The sequence below is a fragment of the Aricia agestis genome, chromosome 2 (assembly GCF_905147365.1).
Source record: "Aricia agestis chromosome 2, ilAriAges1.1, whole genome shotgun sequence".
Lineage (NCBI taxonomy): Eukaryota > Metazoa > Arthropoda > Insecta > Lepidoptera > Lycaenidae > Aricia > Aricia agestis.
Window position 1 is genome coordinate 1143867 of NC_056407.1, and position 24115 is coordinate 1167981.

Below are 24115 nucleotides of genomic sequence, written 5' to 3' on the forward strand. Positions count from 1 at the left end.
TGGAGATGTTGAAGTCCTAAGATGAACGAAGATCATCTTCGAACATGCTTGGTCCGCACACAATAGGTCGGATGCGGACCGCGTTCCGCCATTTGGTGACCCCTGACGTAGACGTTCTAAAAAATTTAGAAATAAATATTTTGATTTTGATTGATGCCAATTCACGTGCCATACCTATGTCACCCAAATACTCACTATTGATAAAAACAATAGCACGATGGATAGCCATGACCTAGGCAATATTTTGTTTTAGTCTATTTAACCACATTTTCAATATACATATTAAGAGACAAAGAGAAAGTTTCGTAAAGCTTATAATTGTTTCAATCCATACTAATATTACAAATGCAAAAGTGTGTCTGTCTGTCCGTCTGTTACCTATTCACGCCCAAACCGCTGAACGCATTTTACTGAAAGGCATGGAGATACTTTGAGTCCTGGTAAAGGACTCAGACATAGGTTCCCGCGCGATAAAAGAAATTTGGCGCAAAGAAGTTGCGGGCTGGTACACTGGTTACTGGTAAAGTTCGAACAAAATATGTAGAACGATAGTAAGAACTGTATTTGCATTCCATCCACTGGTATGGTGGTATGGTACTTCATGGTACTTCACGGTAAAACGAAAGTAGCTCTTACGTAACGTGGTTTTACCGTACACGTATTTACATAAACTGTGGTTATCGTGTAAGTAATAACATTTCATCCACCAACTTTATATTACTTTCGTTCGCAAGAAAAAGTTATGGATAAATTGCCATTTGCCAGTAAAAAGATTATTATTTTCTACAACATGTGATCGTTACTACGTTGCGACAAAATTATTGAGCAGAACCATATTTTTAGGACAAACAATATCCTATGTCCTTTCCCGGGATTCAAGTATATATACGTAAAAAGCCTAGGGAGGATTTGAGATTTTAAGTAGAGTCTTTTTATAGGCGGCAGCATTCCACTATTATTGTACGCGATTTAGAATCACCATACACGGCTATTACTTTTTTAATGGGCCAAAACACAAGTATCAAGATGTCTTCCGGCCGCGTCATCTGGCAACACAGGAACGCCAGGGATGCAACAACTATTCTTCTAAAAACGTAAATTTTTATTTATCTTATATTTTACATCTAACTTCTAATACAGTCCACAAGTTTTAAGTGATTAACACAAACAAATCATGTGTCGTTCGATTCGTTTTCTTCGTCTTGGGACAAGTCATAATTTACGATATCTTACGATCTTTCCCTTCTCATTGATGATTTCCATGCATTTGTTATTTTGGAATTCGATATTACGTCCTCTCTTCTTTCTTTTTAACTCATTGGCGTATAAAGTCTTACAAAAGCTGTTTTAGGAATGAATAAAGGACTAAGAACATTTACCGTGGAACATAAAAGTCCAACGGCAAGAGTAAATAAAAGCGGACATGTTCCGAGCAGGCCAATGTCCATTCTGAGGTATTTTTCCTGGAGTTTTCATGAAAATAGTCTTTACCCAGACGATATAAGGCTCTAGTAAGAGGTAAAATGAGACTGAATGGTCTATTCGACGCTAAACTCAAAAGATTCACAGTTACAGATATTTTCAAACTCGGCTACAAGTTTTATCAATTTTCTTATTCGGATATTTTCAGTTGTCGTCATTTTCAATGTCGTTTTATTCCCTTTTATTTTATTCGTCCTGTTGTATGTATGTTATAAAGAGAAAAGTTTATTTGGCATAATATAAAATTACTGGACTAATTTTTATGAAATTTGGCACAGACATAAAAAGGCCACGGTAATGCGGACATAATATATACTTAATGCTTGGCATAATATACTTAATGCTTGGCATAATATACTTAATGCTTGGCATAATATACTTAATGCTTGGCATAATATACTTAATGCTTGGCATAATATACTTAATGCTTGGCATAATATACTTAACGCTTGAGAAAATTTTGTTGTTTAGAAAGTAATGTGTGTGTAAGAAAAAGTAGTAAAACACATAATTATTGGCACTTTAAGAGTTCGTAATATAGTAAATCAAGTTATTGGCATTCCTAGTATTTTCAATAAAAAACGAATATGCCAATAATAGTATGATTGTGAAGAACTAGCCCATAGTTTACCCTGTTTTTGTTTTATTCATTAAGATTATTTAAAAAATTGGAACTGATTGCGTTACCTGTAATAGACTTCACATATTTTATATCCATACTAATATTATAAACGCGAAAGTGTTTTAGTCTGTCTGTCCTCTTTACGCCCAAACCGCTGAACCGATTTTAGTGTGGAAATGCTTTGAGTCCTGGGAATCTAGTTTTACATAAGTTCAGTTATTCATAGGATAACACTTATAATTTTCACTTCATAATAATATAATACCTGCATTAAATTAGTAGGTAGTTATAGCTGTTACAGCCGTATTCTCACAACATAAACGGAATTCTCAACAGGTGAACCTGTGGCAGCTATTATCTCAACTTCGCTGTCGGCCTTATCTCTGGGTAGACAATATCCGTATTACACAAATGGACTTTATTTTGTATAATATTGTGTGGAGATTTTCAACGGAAACTTTTATATGCACGTCGAGGGTTTTAAGTCAAGGAACATAAAGCAATCGATTTGCAATACGGGTTTTTGGTGAGACAATGGTTTTATCTCTCATTGCCTGTTCTTTTGAAGCTTTGTCACATAAATAATTAATTTCATAATTTTGTTGTGTTGTTGTGTAAACTAAATAATAGAAAACAAATTTCGGATGGCATGGATTCGCAGCACAATTGTTCCACGTTGCCTATAATCCCCACAAATTAATTATCTCTGTCAACCAGCTTATGAGATCCCTGATACATACAACAGTATAACACAAAAACGCGGCAGCAAAACTGATTTATCTTCAAACCAAAAGCCATGTTTCAACTGTGTGTTAAGGATAAATATAAAATATTTGCCTCCCTCGGTGGAGTGCAGCTGGTATATTAAGCGGCTCTCTTTACCCCCACATTACACATTTACTCTGCGCAAATTCCATTTCGGAATCTTTTCCGAAACTATTTTCAACGACCTATTACGATCTGAAAAACGGGAGTTCGCTACAGTTGTGTAAGGCCTGTTACACGTTACGATAAATCTATACAGTTTGGACACTGTTGAATCAATATTTCTACTGTGATTAAACTTCGCTAAGCAAAGTCTTAGTGCCCTGTAAACGATCTTTGTTTGCCAAATTTGTTTGATGAAATTCACGTTTTCATTGTAGATTGTTTGACAAACTATTCAAACAAAGCTTTGCAAACAAAGATACACTATCAAATTGTTTGAAAAACACGTAAAATTTGACAAACAATTTGATCGTTTACTAGCCCCCGGTTTCTGAAAGGCCTGTCAAATCACTGATCAACTAACACTTCTGTTAATTTAGCATGGATGTCAAATCAGTTTGAGTTTCTGATACATTGATCAGCCAAAAATTGAGTAATCTATGATCATTTTTTAATTTGACTAGCGATTTATTTGTTTTTGTTCATTGCTTTACTATTAACTATCAAAAATACAAATTAAATGTCAAAAGAAGGAATTGCAGACTGTCATTGCTTTCAAAAATGTTCTGGGAATTTCAAATCTGGTACTTTTTTAAACATTGATCAGACGAAAATTAACTAATCTGTGATCATTTTGATTTGACATGCGATTTGTTTATTTTCGTTCATTTGTCAGAATTCCGAATTTCAATTTTTCAGACGATATCGAATCCTAAATTCTTCTTCATTATAGAAATGAAATTGATTATAATATACATTTTTTGCAAATAAAACGAGTATTGCAAATTATAAAACAGTTTATTTGCATAATCGACGTATTTCTTACGAATTTTTATAAAAACTTCATAATAAATGTGTTTACGAACCTTATAGTAACGTAGGTAAGAGTAAATGTAGATTCACATAAAAAATCAATTGAATTCATAAGTTAATTCACCCACAATTACCGATTAGTTGACACAGCTTTTGACAAACCTTTAATCTATGATCACGGCTTGACAAGCGTTTCGGAAACCCAAAATGGCGGTTGACATATCATTCTCGATTCAAATTGAACATCTACCGTCAACTGACGCGCTGATCAAATTAAACTAACTAACCGTGCTTCTAGCAACCCAATTGTTACTTGACAAGAGATTTAACAGGCGATTAGTTAATGTTAGTGTTGATCTGCCTTTCAGAAACCGGGTACTAAGTCTTTCGGACTTTGTTTTTTTAGCGAATGCAAAAAAAGCACCAAACCTCCGCTGCATACCCGAGGTTTTTAACGGTTTATAAAAAAATGAGCTGTTTATATCCCTCAGTAATAAAAATATATTTGCCTGTAGCAGAGACCAGGTATATTTATTCCTCTATGCCTATAGCAAATAACTGCGAGTAAAAGCGTGGTGGCCACCATTGGAAGATCTGCCGATCGAGCGAGGTGTAATGCTCGATGCCAAAAAACACGTGATACATTTCAGCTGCCGTTTATGCCGACACACTTAGAAATCTTCGATACGCGATGCAGAACTGAAGCACTATTATATGTAACAATGTTTGTATTTATCAGTTCACAATAAACGAAACGAGGCAATGCATAGAAGCAATACAAAATCAAAATGGCAAATAAATGCTGCCTGAAAATTTATTATGGATCTAGCCCTTAGCCACTTACATTAAGTTTTAGAAGGCGGTTATCAAAATACTTAGCGTTTTGAGTGAAATTACTCGGCGTTTTAATTATTTACGATTTCGCTCACAGAACCGTGTTTGCTGGGCCGAGAACATTATAATAATGAAGCCACTGAGGTACAGTCGCGAGAAGCCCGTGTTGCCACGTTTCGACCTTAATGCCTCAGGAGTAGCATTCAAAAGGATGTTTCATCAGGTGTGCGTTCGTACATTTGGGACAAATTTGCTCCTAATTGCACAGACGAGAACAATAAATTTACTCAAAATTAACGAACTTTGAAAATCCGTTTGTTGATTATTATTTAAGAATTTTACTGTAACAAGTTAATCTGTGTAGTTGTATGTTACATACTTGTTAAACATCGAACATAGTACTGTTTATGTGCAATGAAATGGAATGTTCCAATAAGTTGAAATTAAATTACGCTGAAATATATGAAATTGTACATAATGTAGAAATAGGTATAATGCAATGCGAAATATTGAAAACAGTGGGACGATATAAATAAGATTTAGCACGGGCATAGAAAATAAAATAAAATAAATATCATGGCAAATGATAAAGCATATTGGTTATCACAATATTATATTCGTAGTGTTTAAACCCATCAAAAAATCTATTGTGTCTGCGATTCCCACGATCGAGGTAATATTTAAAGTTCCGGTAAATATTATACAGTATCTGGGGGCATAGTAACCCCTGCTAAGTCGAGCAAATGTAATCTTATAAGTGTAATGCGCGACATAAAACTAACAGGATTAAGTCAAATCTTCGAATCGTACGGCCTACTTGACTAATTGCTTCTAAAGTATTTATTACACATTGACGTCTCTATCTAAAGATACTCTATCGCACTTTATAAAAAATAATGTTGGAACTTCCCCTAGAGTCGTCGTAGACGTTGACGAACGGCATGTAGAGATATCGCGTAAAAAAACTGGTATAAATATATTCAATACAGTAGGAAACTTCAATATGACTCGAGGAATTGTGTTCATCACACCTTGTCGCAAGGTGTTACTGCATTTAATAATGATACCAATAATAACACACAATGCTAACATGCATGTTTGTTTGCAAGAGCGGCGCTACGCAGCGAGATACAATTCCAAAAGCTGACTCTTACTATGAAATGTAGGTGTCATTTTTAATCCATTATCTGCGACCAGTAGCCCTAGAACGGCCACCAGTAGAATTGCGAAAGTATGGACAAACTGTGGAGATAAACTTAAGGTAGCGTTCCGATCTTTTTTCGTTCCCAAAAATTCAATTAAAATGCCACTTTATGACAGACTATAGTCCTAAAAATTCAAATAATATTCTACTCTATAACATATACTATAGTCTGTCATAAAGTGGCATTTTAATTGATTTTTTTTCGATCGCGATTGGCCGCGGTGAAGATCGGAACGGCACCTTTAGTTTATGTCCACAGTTTGTCTATACTTTCGCATTTCTACTGGTGGCCTTGCTAGGGCTACTGGTGGCCTTAATAAAGAATCTTCATCTTATCATATGTGCATCACTACGACACGTTTCGTATAATTTTCATAATATTATGAACTTCTAATAAAGTAAAGTGGCTGGTACAAAATTCTTTAGCAACGTTTGAGATATTCAGCGACAAGAAAACTCGCACCAAAAATAATTACGTTACGAGACGTCCGAATCTGGTACGTCGTTGCTCGTTATGAATACATTTAAGTTGCTCGTCAGGCCTCCGTTATTAACATTCAGTTAAAATTTAATTTTGTTCTGCTGCCGTTTTCGTTATTTATGAAAGGTTAAGGGAATTATCCCCCCTTTTTCACTTTATCGAAGACTTTAATAAGGAAATAAAGAGCGGAGTAGAGGTTGTAATCTCAATTTTTAATCGAATAAAGTTTCCAGATTATACCTTCTCCCGGTTAGGTTCGTGGTGTTCGAAGACTCCAGAGCCTGAAGCCAAGACCTTTTTTTTATCGCTTCTTTAGAGAATCGCCGATCAAAATGTATGGAATTGACATTATACGAATCGATTGTCTAACTGCATAATAACGAACACTTATGTTAATTTCATCCATTTTGATCGGTGATTCTATAAAGAAGCGATAAAGAAAAGATCTTGGCTGAAGGGCAAGGTTTATGGCGTATATCTTTTATATTACAATTTTAAGGACCCTCACTATGCACGACGCACGTGGTATTTGAAGAAACCAAAAATTACATTGCCTCTAACTGGGTCAATTCCGACATGCATCTCACGGCAAATGCAGCTCATGGCAGCTACGCGCCGCGCTACCGCACAATTCATAAACGCAGTAAGTACCACTTACTGCGTTTATGGTTGTTTTAGATATTCGAGATGCTGACGTTAAGCTCTATAATAATCAAAAACCAATTTTTTCCTATCGTTATTACAAAAGCCAAACCATATTAACATAAATGCAGTAAAGAGCAGATTTAAGATTTATGTACTTAGTATAACCGCAGTAAGAGTACTCAAAAACGTAATTTTACGTGAAAACCCATGCTTACTGAATAAGCAACATAACAAATATGCAGTATGTGCCAATTACGTCATTCTTGTTATATTTCTAAAATTATTAATTTAGTCTTGCACATAGTATACATGCAGTAAGGTCTCTATGGTAAAATCAAAAAAATGTTTCCATGGTAAAATCAGATGACTAGTACTTAACATTAATGCAGTACTTTACAATTATACTTCATACATATTAAGGTTCACCGAAGTGTTGTTTTAACTGCAACATGTTACAAACGCACTAAATGACAATAACGGCATTTATAGTGTGTGTGCGCATTGGTTTACCTTAAATACGTTTATTATTTTAATGACGTGAACTCAAAAATAACGGACTTAAGTCTATCTTAAATCTAATCTATTTAAGTTTTACTATTTTGAATACAGGTCTTTACACTCTAGTTGCTGTAAAAATATAATAAAGAGCATTTACAAAAGTAAGTTATCAATGTGAGATCAATAAATCAAATACCGTACTAATACCTAAATATTATGTAGTTAAAAAAATTAAATTTTCAAAAAGTGCTTACAATATTTTTTTAAACATTGAAAATAAATACTTATTATAGTCTGTAAATATTTATTTAAAATGTAAATGAATTCCGACCCAACGTGGCCGTCTGTCTGTCTCCAGGCTGTATCTCAAGAATTGCTATAGCTAGACTTCTGAAATTTTTACAGATTGTGTATATATTATTCTGTTGCCACTATAACAACAAAATATACCGCAAACAAATTAAAATTTATATCTAAGGGGGGCTCCTTCGCTCTATATCAAAAGTGGCAAAAGGTAGAGACTTGATTTTTTTATACATTATTTTGTTATATGTGTACTTTAATATTTAATAATAATATTAAAATAAAATAAAAATATAAGGGGGGCCCCATACAAAAAAAAAACAAATTTTTTAGCCTATTTCCACTCTGTATCGGTACGGAACCCTTCGTGCGCGAGTCCGGCTCGCACGTGGCCGACTTTTTTTTATATTTGCATGTTTCACACACAGAATCAGCCGTTATAAGGAAAAAAAATGATAAAAATGTTTAATACAACTACCCCGGTATTGCTAGAGACAATTTATTTTCTTACTTTTTGCCATCAGATCCTGGTAGACCTAAAAATGCTTTTCATTATATTTTTACAGCCACTAGAGTGCAAAGACATGTGTTAAAAATAGTAAGACTTAAATAGATTAGATTTAAAATAGGAAGTCCGTTATTTTTTTAAATAGTAGTAGTAGCTAAAGCTGTGATTATTTCAGAAAAACTGTTAGGAAATTAAGATGCTCAAAGTACAATAATAAATTAGGTATAACATCTAGAGAAGAGAGATTGTTTTGTTTTTACGTATTTGACTTTCAATGTCTTAACAATTGATTGAGTCTGTGATTTCTTAAATTAAGAAATTCCAGTAATTATTTGTTTTCCTTGTGTCCTTTAAATTGTTTGTACTCATTTCTCATTTGGTAAAGTATTTAACGTAAAAGCGGTATTGACATAAACGCAGTATAATTGTAATATTACTGTGCAGTAAATAGTATTGAAGAGTTATTTCAGTTCATGTTCCTACTCATAAATGCAGTAACCTGTTAAAATACGGCGTATATATTATGGTGTAAAATTTTTATTACATTGAATCATCTTATATATATGCCGTAAGTACAGGAAACTACACATAAATGCAGTAAGAAACACTCTTACTGCATTTATGAGTAGTTGAGTACCGAGTGAAAACTAAGCGAAGCCATAACTGAAACGTTTTTTTTTTATATTTTTCACACAAAACATTAAACAAAAAGCAGAAAACTAATACCCACTTCATCTTCTAAATTCGCTCTTTGAACCCATATATATATTTTTACTAATGGTTATGTAACAAAGTACAGGCAACCAAAAATAAAATTTCAACTTTGACCGCGTTTTTCTCGAAACCTTTGACATGTTCTTTACTGCGTATACAAATTGCGCGGCAGCGCAGTTTGAATTGACCCTTAAAATATAATAACAGGTTGAAAAATTATTATTGTTCAATAGTATAATCTTTCAAGACGCGCGTGAAAATTTTCTAAACGCAATCACGCTTAAAAGGTGTTTTTTTTTTCTTTGTAATTTCACAGAGAACGTTTATTAAATTTTGAATATTACCTTGCACATTTTTATCTCGAATTAATAAAGTTCTCATTAGGTTCTCATATTTTTTGTTTCATTTAAAACATTTCGCGCGCGTCTTCACTTTCTTGACAGACCATATAATAACATTATTATTATCACAGTATAACAGTATGACATTGCTATACTGTGTTATTACTATGGTATTTAGGTATGTTCTATTTTTTGCGACTCACGCACACCCTAAATTATTACTACTATTTTTTGTTACACCAGCTTGTATACAGCAGGCAGAAACAACTATAAGGACTGTAGAGTGTATACACTTATACAGTTATACAAATTATTCACCGCGTGGATCTATTTACTAGTAAACTTCCCCCATCAGAATCATTTGTTTTAAACTCTTACTTCAACACGGAACAATTTAAATATTAACTCCAGAGTGGTTAGCTGATCCGCATTCTTTCGCTTATCTCGCGAAATTGTTGTGCTATAAATAACTGGAACAAAACAACAAGAAAGAGTCAAAGTGGGGGTTGGAACTTCAAAATATAAGAGCCATTTTGAACTTTATACTGCAGAAATAGGAGCGAAGCTTCCACCGGAAGCACAACCTGAGAAGTTCTCGTAAATCAGACTCGACCTTTGCTTGCGTGTTCCTTAAATCGTGAGCTTATTTTAAAATCCCTTTTGCTTTTCAATATACACTTGACTTGTTTTGTTATTCAAGGCCTTCGCTTGTGACTCCGTTGTTGTCATTGGGTAGGTAAAATAATTTTGGTCAGGCGATCCGTTTGCTTGTTTACCCTCTATTTTTTTTTAAATTGTCATGATTCGTCGTAACATTTTTATGTTACGACGAGTTTAAAAAAGCAAGATAGACTGAAAATAAATGACACACGAGATTTGCAATTAGGCCCTTAGAAGTATCTATATAATATAATTATTAATACGCGAGCGAAAAACTTTGGATACCTTTAGACGAAAAGTGCGGAAACGTAAGTGAATGAAATTTTGCACAATTATAGTTTATATGGTGAAGATATGCATCGAGCTAATATTGTTTTGAAATTATGCTTTTATCATACATTTTTTTTTAACAAAAAAACATTACACACACTACAACACACAAACACATTAATTTATAACACGACTTACATACCACAGGTGTAAAAAATATTCTGATACTCAAACTGAATGTAATTAAATAAAGATATACATAATTACCAACCAACCAATATCTGGTAATAGTGGTTTAACAGTAATAAACTGAACCACACTCTATAACCGTCAAGTAAACCGAAGCCTCCAGCGTTTACAGTATAACTATCTTGTAGTAACTGGTTAACTTTCAATTTTCCCCGTCGACGAATTTCCCAAGAAAGCTTGAGGAAAGCGGAGACGAAATTGGTCAGTAATGATATTCCTAGCGGAAAATCGTGACTTAAAAGTAGATGGAAATATTTAAACCTTAGCAGTAAATGCTGTTATTTAGACGAGATTTAAAAATAGAGTGGCCACGCATTACTTAAAGAAATGCAAACAAAAATACAAAAATAAACTGTTTCTCTATAATTTGTACTTCTCGTACAAATTATAGAGAAACAGTTTTTTTTGGAACCAATATAAAAGCTGGAAAAAGTGTAGAATATTTAAAATATTATTATCTAGCCTTCTTATTTGAGAAAAACGTCCACATTATAGAATATACAAACATAACAAAGTTTGATAATTGTTATCTGTCAAAGTGCAGCTTTTTTAACTTTCCAGACAAGGACAAAACATTGCATACCTTAAACATTTATATACACATAGTTAAGTTGATCCTTTTATTAGTAACGGGTAGTAACTTTTATCCGCTGTATCAGTTAACACAGTTAACATACTTTACTCTCAACCCCTGATGGCTTTGCCCGCAATACGTTGTCGTTTTCATTACAAAAACAGCGGCTATTGTGAAAGCTACGTCAATATATTATAAAATACGTTTGTATTGCGTACGTTTGTTATAGGAAGACACTTAAAAAAATAAATGTTTATTTCTAGGCGAAAATCCGGCTGTTCACAAATTCATTTGGTGCACAGGTACTACATTTTGGCGCCTCAGAAATGGTCAAAATTTCAGGGGTCAGTGATTCCCAAATCAATTTCCAACCAGAAAGTTAAGTGGCATTCCTTTACTCGAGGTATCTGCTAACATACTCAATGATTATAAAGAAAGTTAACGTTGAGTAAAAGGTTACAAGTTACGTTATGTCAAACTTATTTAAAATTACGTTTGACAAAATATAACAACTTTTTGTGCACTAATACAATGAACGAAAGAGATAACATTATAGACCATTACCTTTAACAGGCTTCGTTTAACTTGGCACTTAAGAGGAGTCCAGTGTCCACACCGCCCTTTTTTCCATACAAACGTTGTCCCCTGTTTCCTCCCTGGATAATGCTAGTAGAGTTATAATTTTTTTCCTGAATATCTACGGCCACTAATACAATGTCCCTATGTTTTCTTTTTTTTCATAATTTAATTATTAAATAAGATATGAACGTTCAAAAACCCAAAAAAATGGCCAGATTTTCCGCTGTGTTCAAACATCTAGAAAAAAGATTTGGCTAGATTATATAAAAAAACATAGGAACACAGCTCAAGCCTTTCTTTAATCTTTAATGAAAAAAGTATTTAAATCGGTTAAGTTTTGGAGAAGGAATCAGGGGACAACGAATCGTTGATTTTCTGCAGTTGTCTCTATCGCGTTCTGCGATATAAGCTTGAGGTAAGGAAGACAAACTATAGATATTACACGAACTTTTTTTTCATTTCTCCAGCCCCTGAAGTATGCTCTTAAACTAAATGACATAATTTTCTTAAAAAATAATAGCTTTGAAAATAATAATATGGGCAAAACCTAAATCAAATCTCTCGCAAAATAATGGAATATTTTTCTTCGTCGTGGCGTCCTGAAAAATAAGATGTTTTTGGCTAAAATATATTTTATTTTAAGAGGGAAAACTTGTTCAACAAGAGTAATTCAGTTTCAACAGAAGCGAGTCCATTCCGAATTCCTTTTCATTTGATCTTTTTCATTTGTCCCTTAAGTGACAGCTGAACCGCCGCCCGTCTCTGACTTTAATTAACTCACATTAAAAAGTAACACGTTCTTAACTTTAATAATGATGGAGACTGATGTGTATTCCTCCATGATGGCCAATATAATCAATTACGAACGAGTAGAGAGGCATATTCGTCTATGATTGCCCAGGATCATCGGCGATTGAAATCATGATGGTGGCAATCATGGCAATCAACGTGTAGCCATTAGACTAGTGTTATTCTTATGAAAATAAAGTGATGTGTTTGATTTGATGTCACCCATTACTGACATTATTAAAAGGCTTTATTCATAAAGTATATCACACATAATTGGAGAGGGGGTCGATGAAGTGTGACATGTTGTAACAAGGAGGCGGGAGCGGGGAGGGGGTCCTAAGTTTTGTGACATCACATTTTAAATGTCCCAAAGAATAAATAATTGTGGCAACACTTTTCTGTTAATTTATTCGATTTCTTGATATTATACAGGGTGTAACAAACATAAGTGATAATACTTTAGGGTGTGTACGTGTTCCTTGTAGAGACTTCACTGTGAAAGTAGCAGCGCTGAAAGACCGATTTTTTTTTTCACTTTTGTATGGGGAAACTCGTGACACTCGGGCCATACAAAAGTGAAAAAAAAAATTTCGTCTTTCAGCGCTGCTACTTTCACAGTGAACTCTCTACAAGGAACACGTATATACCCTAAAGTATTATCACTTATTTTTGTTACACACTGTATAACAATAAAAAATGCAATAACAAAACTACGACTTACGATATAAGCTGAATGCTATCAGACAACTAATCACTATAAAACGCGGTGTAATCGCAGGTAAAAGCGCACTATATTATCTGAAATTCCACCAGTTCATATTGCAGCCTTCCGCCATTTTGCGATGACGTAATCGAAGCCGAGGCCGGCAGCTAGTTAATATTTTTTTAATGAAAAAATCTATTCTTTGTTCGTATTATTTATTTTACAGAACTTAATTAAAATAACGAGTGACTGCGGGTACTAGCGAGTAGCGACTGTAATACAAAATAATGACCTACTTTGAGCTCCTTTATGTCAGGGTTCATTTATTATTTGTCATCATCAGCTGAGCGGGGTAACTCTTTCCTCTCCTGTATACTTCATCTTGTATTTATAATAACGATGGACAAATTCGTGCAAGAAATTTTGTATCAAGGGGGCGACTAACCCTAAAGTGTCAATTTTATAATTCATTTTTATACTTGAAAATAAGGCCTGAATTGTTTAATTTTCTAAAATTAGATACTACATTATATTTCTGAGATTTCGATCTAAGTAAAAATACGATATCTTAAAATTTTCTCGATAGAAAAAAATCACAAAGATGCATCTAATCTTCACGAATTTTTCATTTATTGCCATAACCGTGCATTGAACTAAGTTTTATACATTGTATAAAATTCTATCATTGAGAGATCGACCTAGCGGATTTTAATCAAAAATGTTGTATATTTATCGAGTTATTGAGAAAAAAATAGTTTGGCGATGAATCCGCGTTGTTGTTTTTCACCTGGCATATGAAAGACGGGCGTGAGTGTGAAGAGAGAAGGACTATGTTTGATTTTTGGGGTTAGTCGCCCTCTTAAGCAAAAAGGTTCGACAATGTGCCTAACGTTGGGAACGAAATTATTATTTTTTTCTGCAATGGATACGCTCTACAATTTTATGCCCTTACACTGGAAAAATGGTATAGGTTACTCCAAAACAAAATGAATTTATAAGGGAAATAGATAGTTTGGATGAGACTCAAATGAATTTTCTAGAAAGCTAATATATGAAACCACCAAATAACTTTGGTCTTTGGCAAATAAAAGTTTATTCTAGTAATTTGCAATCGAAATGTATTATGTTTCGCAAGACTTTTTTTTTTTAGGTATTTTCAAGTTTCTCTTAGGTAACGAAAATATCTCTCTTCTCTTGTCTTAGTCTCGAAAATATATTATTTCCAAAATTAGCAGCGCTGTATCGTAACCAGAACAAATTAAAAGGCCCTTCCATTTTATGTTCATAATCAATCAACTCAAATTAAACCGAGTATATTAGCCCTCGAGTACCCACCAATTTATACCAGGAAGTACCATTTATTCTGTCAGTAAAGTCCAAATAGCGAATCGAGGCACAGAATTTTACGTTTTTTTTTTTATATTTTATTAAAAACATTGTTTGATTATAGTAAAACTTTTTTTTATGAAATAAGGGGGCAAACGAGCAAACGGGTCACCTGATGGAAAGCAAGTTCCGTCGCCCATGGACACTCGCAGCATCAGAAGAACTGCAGATGCGTTACCGTCCTATTAAGAGGAAATAGGGTAATAGGGAAGGGTAGGGAAGGGAAGGGATAGGGTAGGGGATTGGGCCTCCGGTAAACTCACTCACTCGGCGAAACACAGCGCAAGCGCTGTTTCACGCCGGTTTTCTGTGAGAACGTGGTGTTTCTCCGGTCGAGCCGGCCCATTCGTGCCGAAGCATGGCTCTCCCACGTATATACATAATAAGATACTGTATATTTAATAAACAGACTTGGCGCCCGCAGTATTGGATACTTGAAATTACAAATACTCATTTAAAAAAAAGTGTGGCACTCGGGGACTGCCGCGGTGAAGCTATTGCATAGCATTTATGTACTTATGCAATTATAATTCACATAGTCGCACGTGTGAGATATAAACCGTTTTTGAATATATTTATGAATATAAATGGCTATTATTTCAATAATAGTCTTAAAAGAAATAATTATTTATGGTAACAATGGTCCTTATTTAATAAATTAATGATATTTGGACGACAAAATATATAATATTATAACATTTTATCTTTAAACAGACAATATTAATTAAGGGTTCCGGTTATGATACCTTTGTTACAAAAAGTAAATGATTTAATTAAAATCTAATAATTGAATCTGTCTGCCTACGCTGTGCTGAGCCGGTCGGAGTGGGGTGTGTTAGGTTTTTGCGTTACGGAATTTCTAGATTCGGTCGCCGCGCTGAAAGCCTGCGATAAAAGCTTATGCTTAAAAATATAATAATGTTCAGTTTTATATATTTAAAAAAAAAAGCATAAAAATACATGCAGCTGAACACAATATGACCTCTTCTTTAAATGTTGGTTATAAATACACTACTTCATTCGTTGCAATGTGTTTAGTAATGTATATTTCACGTTTTATAATACCTCGATCGTGGGAATCGCAGACACAATAGATTCTCAATTGTTATGCGACAGCCGGGTGCCGCTTGGGGATTGATGGGTTAATATTCATACATACTAATAATATAAATTCGATTAATGTAAAACATTACACCTAAATTTCTGAATCGATTTTGATTAACTTTGCTATGTTGATACTTTCAGTCACGGGAAAGGACATAGGAACTGTCCTAGATAATGATAGAAACTGTTTTATCCCGGAAAAAAATTATGGTTTGTGCACGATAAATGAATTTTGGCGCAACGGATATAATAATATATTTAGAAAAAACGACATACAAAAACCTAAATTCCCTGTAGATTGACAGGATCACATTATAATGTGACCAAGGCTGCCTTTATAAAGTGACATAAGTTTTTAGTGTTTTGTGTGTTTTGAGCACTGGGCCGAGGCAGGCGAGCGCGTAATAGGGTTATGAATGTGGATGAAGCGATGTATGTCAGGATCACACTTGGAGCCTCCGTGGATGGATATTATGTATGTATGTCGTCCCTGTATGAGAAAAATTACACAATGTTCAGTGTTGATTGTTCATCGCCCGTCAACTATAGTATCTAATGAAGTCAAATTTTCGTCACTTTTAAGTGGTAGGGTCATGGCAAGCGAGCTAACTCATTCGTGCGGCAGCACAGCTTTAACTCATCCAAAAAAGACGGAAAAACACATAATATATCATCATCCCGCGTGTGCCGTGCATTAATTACAACGAACGCGTTGAAAGCGTCGAGACTTAAATTATAATTATTTACTAATGGAAGTCGGTCCTGAGCTCTGACCTACAAAAAGGTGCAAAAACGGGATTATGAATATTTACATAATGCTAATCAAAGTGTATTATGACTCAGACTGTACAGGGGGTAGCAAAACAAACTGATGATACTTTTGACCGTGCATGTGTCTCCTTTGCATGGTTCCCTCCCCCCTTGCCCCCTTATTTCATAAAAAAAAACTCTTTCAGCGCTTTCTTTCACTTTCACAGTGAACTCTATACAGTGGACTCATACACACTCTAAGGTACAAGTATTATCACTTACTTTTGTTACACCCTGTATATACGATCTTATAACGTGAGGAAGAATAATTGTATCGTTAGCTCTATATAAGAGCTAACTTAATATCACAAGGATATAAGTGGTCATAAAAACACAATTTCTCTTATTACTTTAGATCTGTTTCTCAAGACAGGAGCCACTTAATGTCGTTTAATATCTTTCTTTGTAGCAAAACAGTTCCTGAGCAATATATTAGCTTCCTACATGTGGCCCGCAACTTCGATCGTGCAGAATTTTTGCGTAACAAAAACTATCCAATGTTTTTTTCCGCAGACTCAAAATTTACGGTTACGAGGTAAGGGAAGAGAAGAAGAGATAGAGAGTATTTTTGAGTACTGCGTACATGCCATAAAGTTACCATATACCTAGCGGAATAAAGCAACAATCTCGAGCTGTCAAACGAAACCTAAATTGGCTTACATCTGTGTGTAAAAATATGTGTACGTATACACACAAGCATGATTGAACATGAATTCTATAAGATTAAATGGTCAACGTGCCGATAAGTGCCGATCGGAGATCAAAAAAAGAGTTCTGCTGTCATGTATCACACGTCTCTTTTTAGCACGCAGTGTTACTGATAGTGACATCTCGCTTGCTCAGACCTTTGTTTCTCTATTCCGCTAAGTATATTAACTTTATGGTACATACTCGGGCACCATACCTCCTACGTAGCTCTGGTGTCATTGAAAACGATTAGGCAGTTTTTATTACGCACAGTTCAACGTGGCAAAAACAATAATCAAATTGACGAAGACGTGCACAGAATTTCATATAAATGTTAACATCCATATACTAATATTATAAATACGAAAGTGTGTATAGTAATAATATCTATGGACGCTTCACACCACGTCAGTCAGGCCCCGTACTAAGTACATGAAGCACTTGTGTGACAGATACCAGACTACGGAAATATATTTAATAATTTTATTATATCATACACATATTTAATACACATCCATACCCGGGATCATTGAAAATTTTTTGTTCCGTTGGCGGGATTCGAACCCGTGACCTCCGGCTTGAACTTGATATGGAAAACGAATTCGGAAATCGAATACGTGTGTATACTGTATGCGGCCTGCCTGACTTGCAAGTCAACTCGTCTTGGTGGCCGGGGGGCTTGAGCTGCTACACACTCAACCAATTGAGCCACAGAGGTCGTCATCAGAGAGTCGTCACTCGTCAGAGGTGTATGTATGTCTGTCTGTCTGGACACAGTATACTTTTGAGCCCGGAAAAATGTCCGGTATTTTCGCTATACACAAATTTTGGCGAACCAGAGTTGCGGGCGTCATCTAGTATTTTTATATCATAAGGCCTCGCCGCCGTTTGGACGTAATGAATAATGATGTTGTTAAAACATGGAGTATTTACGTAGCTCACCTGCAACTGGTTAACATATGAGGGCCATCGTGTCGTGTGTGAGTTTTGATACAGTGTCACATTTTATGAAGGGGCGTTTAATATTCCGCTCGTAATTTGAAAGTGTCTAGTGATTTAGAGCAATCCAATTGTATACTTTTGAGCTATTAAATAACTGTTTATTTTAAGCTGAGTTTTAAGAATTACTAGAGACTATTTGTAATAACTCAAAAATATTCTGATGTGTGTATAATTATAATAATTAGCACAACTCAAATGTTTTGTCCTAAAAATTGTAAACAATACCCAATTTTAATGTCGTTGGCGGTCAACCATTATTATTATTGGCACCTTCTATGTTTTATTATGATTTTCACTAATGTGAACTTTTAGTGTAAGTGCTCACATACGGTTTTGCTCGATCGAGCAATCACGTAGAGTTAAAACCACGCCTCGGGCTTTCGTCCACACATTCAGTATTGCTCGATGGTTTTACTCCAGTTCGAAGGAAATTAGCTACGACTAATAAAAACAAATTAAGAATAACTGTGTCAAAAATTTGTCAAGCCGGCTCGATTCGAGCCTTCAAATCGAGCTGTGAGTTTTGCGGTCCACATGGTTTTTGCTCGAGTAAAACTATCGAGCAAAACCGTATGTGAGTACTTAGCATTATTAAAGTGGTATTTTTTTATTAGGTTCAGAAAACAAAATATAATTTACAATACCTTCAGATAGGTTATGAAATGTGCAATACCAGAGAATTTATGTCTCTAGGTAGTGAACACTGAACACAACGTGCACATAACAAAAAAAGTTGTGTTACATAACTACTAAGTATTAAAAAGATACATAATTATAATATCGATGCAGTTAAAAAATAAACAGTAAACCCCATAATCGAGGATTAAAAATTCAGAGGATTAAAATAAAAAAGTATTTAAAAATAATTGGATGTTTCACCTTATAACGATTGGAAACACCCTACCTTATGTTTCCGTATTTTGAAATCGGCGAAACTAATTTAGACAAAGTTCAGGAGCTGTTAGGGGAGGCAGGTGAGCGAAATCAAATTTAGCCACTTACGTCAGGCCGTATAAATAGGACTCCGGGGACCGCCAGGACCCGGCTAAGTGCAGTTTTGAGGTAAACTTTTAAAATAGCCGCTTTACAACTTTATACGTAATGACTCTTATTATTATTTTCACTTCACTTTTTTCAAGAAATATGAGTGGCTTTCAAAATTTTGTACACTGTGTATAAGTGTTGCAGAAAATTGATGAGTAGGTAAGTAGAATTCCAAACCTACAGGTCTGTCACAAGACTGGACATAATAGGCTCAACTCTCAAGTAAACGTTCTATAAGTACTATGTTTAGCATGATTCAGAAAGATAAAATTTGGCTTTCCTTGCCTCAATTTGTAGACTAATTTTAGGGTTTTTTACTATGTAATATATAATATTTTAAATACGAACACGAACACATAATATGAAGATTCGTGGTTACATTTAAGCCAACATTATAATAATGTTTGGTTAATACAATAATGTATCAACATAATTACTTCATACAAACAAAACTGTGACACAATAACCACTCTTTAATCTGATACGAGAGTGCAAAATACTTACAAAGTTTTCCTTACAGTAGTGATTGTAGTTTGAAAGTTGCAGCTACAAACTGGAGTTGTACAAACAGACCAACAGACCGTGTTCAGCTGTAAATAGTTTACTGGACTTTGCACGCATGTAAATACTTTCACGCTAAAAAGGATGCTTTTGTAAAGGATTGAAATTGTCGATTGTAGAGAACTAAGTATTCAGGGTAATGAGACATTTGATGGTTTTGACGGAAAAGTTACAAGATTTAATTATAAGCTATTATTATAGAGGTCTAGTGGTATAGCGCGGCTCTTGAGGTCGTGGGTTCGATTCCCGCGTTAGAAACATGTTATTTCCAAGTTTGGTTAGGACAATGCAGGCTGATCACCTGATTTTCTGACAAGTAAGATGATCCATGCGTTGGATGGGCATGTAAAAAGTCGGTCCTGCGCCTGAGATGTCGCCGCTCGTGTCGGTCTTCCGTCCCACTGGGTTATGAGAGTAAAGGAATAGAAAGTGCTCCTGTGTACTGCGCACACACTTGGCGAAGCCTGGCTTCAGTGAAACCGTCCACCGTCACCGAAACCGGTGTGGGAGTTATTATTATAGGAATTGACATGGGTCGCTAAGTGACATGGCACTTGCGATGTATTGTATTCGTAAGAGAGTTACCAAATATCAAATTACATATATCAAATATGTAATTTGATATTTGGTAATTTTGTCACTTACTTCGCTATCGACGTTATCGAATACAATTTGACGATCTCTGTGGCTCAGTTGGTGGGTTATTGGTAGTTCAAGCCGGGGGACGCGGGTTCGAATCCCGCCGACGGAACAAAAAGTTTTAAAATTTCCTGGGTCATGGATGTGTAATGTGTATTAAATATGTGTATCATATAATAAAAATCTTAAATATATACGTATAGTATAAAAGTATTACTTATATTTTCGTTGTCTGGTATCCGTAACACAAGTCCTTCAGGTACTTACGACGGGGCCAGACTGACGTGGTGTGAAGCGTCCATAGATATTATTATATGATTTGACTAAAGTACCGTGATTACGGATACGGATATTAGGGTCAGTCACACCAAAATGAGTTGACTTGCAAGTCGCAACGTGAAAATAAGGCAGACCGCATACACACGTTTTCCGTATACGATTTCCGAATTCGTTTTCCATATTCGGAAATCCAAATCATAGAATCAGTAGAAAATACATTAACTAACGCAAATGTTCGCTTTTACCGAACGGGACGAATTCTGCAGGTACGCTTTGTAGTCTCACGGAATTCCAAATCGAAATTAAACATTAGGAAATCGAATATAATATACGTGGGAGAGCCATGCTTCGGCACGAATGGGCCGGCTCGACCGGATAAATACCACGTTCTCACAGAAAACCGGCGTGAAACAGCGCTTGCGCTGTGTTTCGCCGAGTGAGTGAGTTTACCGGAGACCCAATCCCCTACCCTATTCCCTTTCCTACCCTCCCCTATTCCCTTCCCTTCCCTACCATCCCCTATTACCCTATCCCTCTTAAAAGGCCGGCAACGCACATGCAGCTCTTCTGATGCTGCGAGAGTCCATGGGCGACGGAAGTTGCTTTCCATCAGGTGACCCGTTTGCTTGTTTGCCCCCTTATTTCATAAAAAAAAAAAAGAATACTGAAAACGTAGCCAGCCTAAATACTAACGATGTCAAGCGGCTACATTTTAGTACCGCTTTATGTGCATTGTCGCTTTGCGTTTTCGTTTCAGTATGGGCTGACCCTTAGGTTAAGGCTCGCTAATATATAGCCTTAAATAGATAGTGGATATAATTTATTTCTCTCGTTCTTCGTAATACTTTTAACAAAGGACAGTAACCTTCTGGTGCTAGTAGATAGTAACCATGTGATTAGTTAATGGAATCAGGCGTTACTTTGCGGAAATCCATAGTTTAAATTTAGTTTGTTATTATTTTTAGCAATTAGTTATTAGTTTTCGCGGAATATTGCTAAAAATAATAACAAACTAAATTTAAACGATGTGATTTTTAATGAAGATGACCGTGACCGCTCTTTGTTTGATAGGTCCCTGATAGGTCCCTGATAGGTCTCTAGTAATATGCGTAAAGGACGGAAAAGCAACAGTGAGTGCCTATAATATGCTAAGGGCATAATATTTTAATATATTCTGAACTTTAGGTACCTACCCCATCTTGCTCAACCTGCTATATGTTTTAGTAGCTGTTACTTAGCACGTTTATTAGTAAATTTTTACAGACAAGAGGACATAATATTATCAATTTTAGTCGACGCAGCTTAAAAACCATAAACATGTATATTTAACAACGTGTAGGCTGTAGAATTTGGCACATCACTTTCTTACTAAGTTATTGAAAAAACAATAAACTACAGCATACATTACTTTTACAATTATTGCAAACTTTCAAATTAAATGATGAGGTTTTTCTTTCTTAAAAAATCATATTACTTACTGACAGTATCGAATTACTGGTAAATAGCATTTAATCCCTACAATTTGTTTATGTTTGTTTCTTTTTTTGTTTAAAGTTTCTTCACGCTTAATAAAAATTAACTGTTCCTTTATAATCACTTAATCCCAAAAGTGTGTATAAGTTAAAACTGAAACTGTGATCATCGCGGGCGAGTCGCTTCAAACTTTTTAATTCTAATTAAAACTCTCACCTCTGTCGGCGCGAATTCAAAAAATCCGGAAATCATTTCCGAGCGCAGTCGGTTAAACTCACAACACCCACCACTCGACACAAAAAGTTGAAAAATTTAATTGTACGACGAAAACTTGGCACCGGCTCGTCGGATTAATTAGTAGCGGTGACGAACGCGGCTTTCCCCGCCCCGGCCGACGTCGAGTCGCCGCGCCGCCCTACAGTGACTGACGGCCCGCCCGCCCAGCGCCGCGACCGCGCCCGAGCGCTCCCGAGCGCTCCCGAGCGTGCCCGAGCGCACCCGAATACTCCCGAGCCCTCTCGATGAAGTGGTAAGTTTTTACGAGCGCACTACTTGTATACTATCGTAGCGAGATATCAAATATTCACGTTCCCGCAACTAGATAAGATAAGAACGGATATCGAGCTAATAAAAAGGAACTCCGTCGGAGCGACTCGCAAAAAACCTTAAACCTTTTCCCAATATTTAGTAAAACTTCAGATTTTGTTAAAGCCGGCAGTATTTTCACAAATGAGGGTCGAACTCTATTTCCGAGTCGACGAAGCCTCGGATCGGTTTTTGTGAATGTTCCCAAGATAAGGGCTGTTTTGAGTTATTTTTTTAGGTTGCCGCAACTTTAAATAAGATTCTGCATAGATTTTACTCCCTGAGTTTTAGTAGCATATTGAGGGAGACAATATTTGGTGAATATTTAAAACACGTTTTTTTTTATAATTGCATTCTTATTACCTGGCGTACTAAATATGAATTGCGATTTATTTCTCAAATCCACTCTATTCCTATTTACATTTACCTAGACACTATAATAATAATTATTCTGCCTTCAGTTAGCAGCCTCTTGATTCTGAGTGACGCTGTTGCAATATTAATTATATCGCCAACAGCAGCTATCAAACGTGCTCAAGCAAAAGGACGTAAGCGCGATATACACGGATGCAGCACACAGAGCTGCTTTAGGGTTGATTCAGACCGCAACGCGACGTGTAGATGCATTTCTAAATTTGTATGGATTTGACAGATTCGCAAGACGTCTGACGCAATTCAAATCTGTCAAATCCATACAAATTTAGAAATGCATCTACGCGTTGCAGTCTGAATCAATCCTTATACTTTATAAAATTATATTATAATATAAGAGAAAATTTCATCATAGTAAAAATTGGTGTAAATTGGTTGATTGGCTTTTATAGGCTTTCTGTGATATTTCTATCGTTTTTTCATGTAACTAATATTAACAGCATATTTTACAGGCTAGGGTTTTTCTCTTAACCCTTAGCTGGTTTCGCTAAAAAAGGCAACGTAACTGGTATCGGGGGTAAAAAGTGACCCCACCGCAATGAAACATAAAAAAAATATCAGAACAACTTTTTCCCAAATTATTTAGTTAAATATATTAAAATACATCTTATAACCAAAATAAATTTTAGTTTTGAAGGCCAATAACATTAATGAATTACATTTTTTACCATATATAAAAAAAAGGTCCAAGATTTCGGTCCTATTTAGACGACTGCTACTTTAGGAGTCCTTTATTATATTAAAACATAAACATATCTTTTATTTTTTTTTCTTATCTAGTTTTCTTATATAAGTAAATAATAAAAGACAAAAACTTCTTTTGATTTCAACTGAAAATAAAAAAATGACAGAGCAAAACCGGAAACCAAAAACTGCTCATAATTTTTACTATCTATATGTGATTTTGGCTAAATTTT

The 24115-nt window shown here is 35.2% G+C and overlaps 1 protein-coding gene across 1 annotated transcript in view; it reads right to left on the reverse strand.

The window, feature by feature from the left end:
* LOC121739769 overlaps positions 1-22589 on the reverse strand; it is a 76679-nt gene extending 54090 nt beyond the window's left edge. The window contains exon 1 of the mRNA XM_042132324.1: positions 22398-22589. The gene's annotated coding sequence lies outside the window, so the exon portion shown is untranslated. The remainder of the gene's footprint in view (positions 1-22397) is intronic.
* Between the last annotated feature and the right edge of the window lie 1526 nt (positions 22590-24115).